Source organism: Haemaphysalis longicornis, unplaced genomic scaffold (assembly GCF_048455015.1).
Source record: "Haemaphysalis longicornis isolate Haplotype H1 unplaced genomic scaffold, Haemaphysalis longicornis Haplotype H1 scaffold_26, whole genome shotgun sequence".
Classification (NCBI taxonomy): Eukaryota; Metazoa; Arthropoda; class Arachnida; order Ixodida; family Ixodidae; genus Haemaphysalis; species Haemaphysalis longicornis.
In genome coordinates, this window is record NW_027526319.1 from 1,620,827 (window position 1) to 1,628,144 (window position 7,318).

The following is a 7,318-nucleotide window of genomic DNA, read 5'->3' on the forward strand; positions in this document are numbered from 1 at the left end:
TACAAGCCCGGGCACTCAAACACGTAGCCCTAAAGAACAGCCTCCACATATTATTTGCTATATATCAGCACTGTCTATGCGTTTTTGGTGCTTATTTCAGGAGAGATGAATAAAATTTGGTGCCTTGAGTACAGGGAAACATGTTCAAACGTCCGTCAATGACACTTCGTCATCATCGCTTCCTCGTTACCTGCGCCTTACTATATTGTTGGAAGAAACGAGGAACGAGGTGAAAAGGTGGTGTCCCGCTCCTCAAACGCTTTCTGGGCCCTGCGTAAACAATATTTTAGAATTGGGAACCCTTTCCTTTCATCAATAGTTATCTAACTGCGATTGCTTCCTTTTATTATTGTGCTTTTAGTCCTGATTTATTTGGTTGCGTTAAAACAGGCCCTAAATTCAAACCGAATTTTTTGGCAGGAAAGTAATTTGTTTGTACAAAAAATTTCACATGGACACGCAATCGCCTAGAGAAAGTGCAAATATAGATTCCGTTTACTGACACTTCGTTGTGGCTTAGAGGTGTTGAGATGCTGTACGCAAAGCTGCTGCTGAATAACATTTCGAGTTTAGCCTGCATATTACTAGACGTGGACGTACGATTCCTAGTTTTTCTGGAGAATACATTTCTTATAAATCCCAAAGGGTCTAAGGTTCACACTCACATGCGACGCTTCTCTTTTTGGGCAGTTAATCAGAAGCTCCCAAGGATGGAGGTCCCTTGTATCACCGTTACAGGAAGCACAATAGATGTTCCTGTAAAACACGCCTGAGTGGCGGCTTAGAACCGGCACGTCGTCGAAATACGAAAGCTGGAGGTCACTGCGATCATCGTTCTCGCATCTTGACTTCGTCTCGTCACTGTCGCCGGTGGGAGACCAATTTTGAGGGCACCGCACAACGGCCAAGAGGTTTGTGGTGAAAGCTGGAACGCAGGCAACTCGTGCACGAGGTACTTCTCCGAGGGAACGATTCGCGCAACAGTCACCTATGTCGCTGCACTCCTGGCTTGTTTTTCGACACCTGCACATGTCGCTTCCCAGGGAATCACCATCGCACCAGACCAAGCACCAGCTTTGATTTAGACCAGCGGAAACACGTTCTTCAAAGAGTTCTTTCGACGTCGGTTCCAGCGAAGAAGGCCCTCTGGATGAACCCTGGGTCAAGAACCCTGAAGCAGTTGACGTAGTGAGGACTATAAACAGAAGTTCACAGCGCAGGGCAGCGAAGGTAATCATCTGCGTAGTACAGGCGGGATGAGAATAAGCCGCCAGCATAGCATTCGCTGCTCGCGGAGCTCTAGCGGTGGATGTGCCGGGCTCACAGCAGCCAGCAGACAGTTTATTTTGACGGCGGGTAAAGCAAGTTTCATGCCTTTCAGTTGCAGCAAGCATCGACGCTTCTATTTGTTTTTTACGGGTCCTCAGTGCATTTCTCTAATTGCATCATTGCCTGCTTCTGCTCTGTTTTATTTCTTAATACGAAGTATTCGCCGTGAGTCCACCGCGTTTTCGTATTTCGCTGGCTCCGGGCTCAAAATAGGTTTTCTTCGGGGCTCGCAATTTGTCGTTCAAACAAAAGCGATTGCAGCGAGTGAAGTTGTTGTTGAGATGGCGTCAAAGGTAGGGAAGGGAAGTTTAATCTTCAAAGCGATGAGGCCGAATGGAACGGAAGGCTGATGAAAGGAGCTGATTGCAAATGGAAAGTGGAGGTAGCGGATTCAGTTCGTCAAGATCATCATATAATAACATGCACCATCATCATCGTAACTTATTTATTTTAAGGCTGTCGGAACAACGTCGGTCGAAGTAATGCATTTATAAAGAAATCCCGGGCCATATCGAGTAACGTGAAACCTGCGGTGGGGCGAAGCATGCAGTGTATAAGTGTTTTCTTGGTGCCTTGCCGATTTTGCCCACGGAGATGAAACCATGGAGGGGGGGGGGGGTTATAAGTATACAGTTTTGCTTTAAGGCTCATGTCTTTGAAACACAAAGTGTTCCAGTGCGAGGAGTTGGAAAACGAGTGTCCGGGTGTGTGGTTTTAGTGCACGTTAAGTTCTAGCGCAAAGCGTCGAAGAACGAGCGCCGTGGTATTTACTACCCCGACTACATGATAGTACGATGACGTGAGATGAACACGACGACTGGGACGCTCACAGCCCGAGCCCATAACGGGCTTCGCCCATAAAACAACGGTCAATAACAAAATATTGTCAAGAACAATGACACAGAAGTGTGGTTATACTGCAGCGATAAAACATCTTGTTATAGAATATTTAATTCGCGCCCACAACGATACTAGCGCTTGAAATGTGTTTCCAGCAACTCTTCAAAGTTAAAAGGCTTTGCGTTCGTTCAGTAATGGGTTTCGAAGTCAATTTTACTTCAAAATTGTTATTTATAGAGGAAATGGTTTTGTAAGTGCATTTGTAGAACATTTTAATTGTAGACGTTGTATACCTAACTTTCAGACTGGTGCTCCGGCAAACGCTCTCGCAGGGGTTCTGTAAGAGGAGGTGGCTACGGGGCGCAGGAGAGGGGGGCTTAAGCAGGGGGTCCAAAATGCGAAATTTAATCAAACATCCGCATTTTGTCAGAAAACCCGTCACGTCAGCCGAGGCTAGTATTTTTTCCCTTTCCCCTTACTTTTTGTTATATTTTTACTGGCACATTACTATCATTTTTGCTGTTAATCTGACTTGAAGTGAATGGTTTGCGTCACAAAATATCATTCACGATGTCGGTTGTATCCCCCATGAAGGCATGCATGCTCAAGTTGCACGTGTTGAGTTCCACCCAGAGAGTACAATTATTTATTCTTAAAGAAATATTAACCTAAAATATTGCAATATGTTTGATGCTTGAAGCCGGTAGAAAGCTGGTGCTTTAAACAAATGGTGTTTAACTAAAGTTTCCATTTGATAAGCGAGCCACAACCTCTGTGATAAAAAACTGAGTCACCCAGACCACACAGTTCTTTCAGGAGCCGCAAACTGAAACAGCTGGAATGTGTCGAGTCGCGGAAGGAGAGCAAGAGGTGTCTTAACCTTTAAAAAATCATCGGCAGCATTCGCCTTGAGCCGCTCCTCCTGCAAAACACTACCGAAGCCACTGCCGTCTGGCGCTGCTTGGTTGCATTAAAAACTACAAAATACGCCACATACGGCTCTGCCTAGTGGTTGCATTTGTGTTCATAAATTTCTACATTATGAACAAATTTCCTCTCGATTACGCGGCTTCAAACTGATTTTCAGTGCCACTGCGCCTTAATGTGCGCGGCTTTTAAAAACTCCACGTTTACAAACGTTCCGTTTGAATTTTTCAGCGCATCATGAATTATTCATCGCGATGCTTGACGCGGTTTCGAACGCAGCCCTGGTGACGGCTTTTCCGGTGGAGGTGAAAAGCAAAAACAAAAAGAAATTAGCAGTGGCTTAGCTCGGCTATGCAAGGATATAGTAGCGTGAGCTAAGATTCAGCTGGTTATTTTTAGCTTTCCTGGTTGTGTGGGATTAGCTTGTTTATCTTGCTCACTGCTGCTTCGATGATACACACACGGTATACGTTTTCTGTGACACATGTGTATTCGTCAAGCGGCTCCGGCGCAGCGTCACCAATCGCCCCAGAGCTAAGCTGGTTCAACAGGCACACACCTGTGTTGCTGCGACGCGCGAGCCATCGGTTTCACACCCGGCCACCCCTCACATGATCATCAAGTAAATCGGGCCGCCACGTGCGGAACGGAGGTCGGCGAAGACGCTGGGCGCGTGGGGTATGTGAGAGACGCCGGGCAGCGAGCAACGTTATGTGCACCGTGTGACGTCACTGCTCCTCGCGCATGCGCTGCACGGCTCTCTAGGAGCCACGCGAAACTGCTCCACCACGGCCAGTGTAGCTCACGCTACGAAGCAAAGCGTGTATCGAGATTTCAGCGCAAGCGAAATATCCTGTTACGATTCAGCGCGCCGCTATTGTTTACGCGCGTGCCGCAAGCTCCGTGCACTGCTCCTGTGCTTTGTGGCCGAGCCTACCACTATACGTGTCTGGCGCGTGGGTGTCTCGCTGTCGGTTACATAAACCGTTGCAGCGACAGCCAACGAATCTACAAGTTGAAACTTGCCCCGGCGGGGTGGACTCCGCGGCCGAGATTGGTTCTCCACCCTCTCAAACTCAATGAGCGCTGCTAGAACCCGTCCTCACGAGCTGGAAAAGAGTTTTGTGTGTGTCTGTACTATTTGTATGTCGTGTGTACAGTAATATTTTAGAAGCCGCGGAGCTGCTGTGGCTATTGTGTATAAAACCGCGCTCTCGGTGGATATTTCGCCTTCGGTCAGCTTAAGCTAATCCTTGCGGCCGCTCAACTCGAGTCCTGTACTCTAACCACGCCCGGAAAGGCATTTTTTCTCTACTGCTTCGGCTGATCTCTGTTCATGAGGTAATCTAGTTAAAAGGACACTGAAGGGAATTGTCAAGCTCTCGTTTTTGCTTGCACAGCGTAGACTGGCTCAAACGAACCCACTTTTCATCGTTTATCCGGGCTATAAGGCAGCATTTATTATATAAAGCCCGAAAGAAGAAAAAACAAGCATGCGCGGTCTCCGGCGGCTGCACCAACTAGCCGCAGTGACTTCAGGTAAAGGTGCTACGTGATTATATGATGTACAACATTAGCATTAAAGCAAGTTTTGGTTTCGGTTCTGTGAAACAACATGCTTTGACATCGGACGTTATAGTTGGAGGGGCATTCTCTATATCTCAGTAATTCCCATACCACAGTTCTGTCATGTTTTCGGCTGTAAAATGCCTAAGGTAACCATTCCAGGACGTCTTGGAATAGTAGCAATCACTAGCCGGGGCTTACGCATTGAATGAATGCCCTCCGCTTCAACGCAGACGCTCAAATGCCATTCACTTACCACCAATTTTTGGAGCTTGCCTAACTCAGGCCTGTATCGTAAAAAGCGCGTTCGAACCAGACGAATGGACGGGTGATTCTGGCCTGAGCCCACGGGCCGGAAGCAGTCGGGGCTTATGGCTACAGTACGCCAACGAGAAGTCGCTAGCGCGTCCGTGTCAGAATGCGCGGGTTGTGTGAACTTGCTCGTGGAACAATGAACGTTACGGCCCATAAATTTTGAATTCAGTAGAGGAAACATCCGCTGAAACCGAAAAAATCAACTTATAACAAAAGATGTACCCTCCGGGATTTGAACTTGCGACTTGCAAAATAACAAACGTAGCGCTCGAGACTGCTCGGCCACGGGCCAGCGCAGCCGGTGTTGGAAATACACAATGTATATCCAGTTTACAATTTTATTTAATTTTTAGCATTTCAAGCAGCTTAGAGGAGGAAAACGTTTATTGTGAGCCTGGTGATGTGGGAGTGGCTCCTCAGTCCAGGAGACCATGGGACGACCTTGCTGTGTCAGCCCTGGACACCAGAAGTTGCTGTGCATCCAAGCTGGCGCTGGTCGTCAGGTTCTCCCACCGCTCAGGAAGGGGAAGGGAAGTGGGAAAAGGTGGAAGGGCTGTGTTGTGTGCGCACCCCAAGATCATGTGTATGAGGGTACATGGGATTGGGCATTATTTACATGTGGCAGGGTATTGTGGGGTACATCCGATGTAGCCAAGTTGGGTGAGGAAAGGTGTTTGTTTGAAGCATCCGGAGTATTAATTCTTCTGTTTTAGCAAGCTGTGGGTGAGAAGGGGGAAAATGTTGTCTTGATGTACGGTAATTTTGGGGGATGTCTTGAAATGTGAGCAGGAAAGCGAGACTTGGTGTTTCCTCAGAGGCCTGAGAGAAGAGTTCCCAGGCTTGTCTGTAGGCAAAATTATTGCCCCTAAGTGAGGCGTGTCCCGGGGACCACACAATGTCGATCTTCCTGTTGGGGGCGTGTTGAGCCAATACGTTCCACGTAGTTGAGGCCATGCAACCTGATAAAAAGCTGCGACAGACGCCTTGACAGTCCGTAATTAGAATCGTTGCGGCTTTTTGAGTGATGGCGAGAGCCACAGCAAATTCCTCCGCGGCCCAGATAGATGTGGTCATGATTAAGGCGCAGGTGATGATCTTGTCTTTAGTGGTTGCTATGGCTAAATGATTGGACGGATTGGAGTAAGGGCTGGCATCTGTGTACAAAACATTAGGATTGTTTCCGAAGATTTGTTTTTGGGCTCGGCTACGGTGTGTCGACGACGGGAGTGCAAAGTGAGATGCATATATTTGGGAAGAAGGTGGACACAAATGGATTGAAGGCAATTATGAAGAAGAGGTTTTCGTTCCGTGGTCTGAGGAGTTGACATTTTGAGGTCCTGTAAATGTTCCAGTCCTGTTGGTCTTTGAGTTAGGCGGAGACGATGACTGCAATGATTCCCGTCGGTGAGTTCCGTGACCGAGTTGTGAATGCCTAATTGGAGCAGTTTAACTGTCTCGGTGGACATAGGAATATTGAGAGCTTTCTTCATAGCTTTGCAGATGAGGCGATCAATGGCTTCCATGTTACTTTTGCTGAGAGTTAGGTAGGAGGCCATGTAGATGACCCTTGATATGAGGAAGGCTCGGCTAAGCGAAGGTATTCCTCCTTCATGCTGCGATGTCGCTTGGAGATTAGGCGAAGCATGTGGGTAACTTGAGTAAATACTCTGGTGAGCTTGAATATTGTCTGAACGTTCCGTGTATTCGCCTGGATTATAGCCCCAAGTATATTGAGTGAACGTCTGGGATGTATAAGCTGACCATAGAGCGTAATTTTAACTGATTCTTTATTGAATGCAGGGTGGCTTTTCCGTACAATGATGAGGTCAGACATTTGAGGGGAACACCGAACGCCAATTGATGATTCATTGTTTTACAGCGTCAGCGGCTTTTTGAAGGGTATCTTGAATTTCACCTAAAGAAGCCGTGTCAGTCCAAATGGTAATATCATCTGGATACATTGCGTGATGAACACGGGGAATGGCTTTAAGCTGACGAGGGAGGTCTAGGAGAGCGATATTAAAAAGCAAAGTTGAAAGAACAGAACCTTGAGGAGTGCCTTGATCTCCTTGGGTGATTGGATCAGATTTCACATCACCTGCTTTTAGGATCCCCTGTCTGTTGGTGAGAAAATTGGCATTGTAGGAGTAAGTACTCAAGCCGCAGCCTGTTTCGTTGAGACGGAAGAGGATGGCAGAATGAGAGACGTTATGAAAGGCTCCCTTTAAGTCCAATGCAAGAATTGCACGAGGTGAATTTCGGGAGGCTGGTACGAGAATTTCTTCCTTTATGCGAAGAAGCATGTCATGCGTGCACAGATGTTTTCTGAAGCCGTACATTG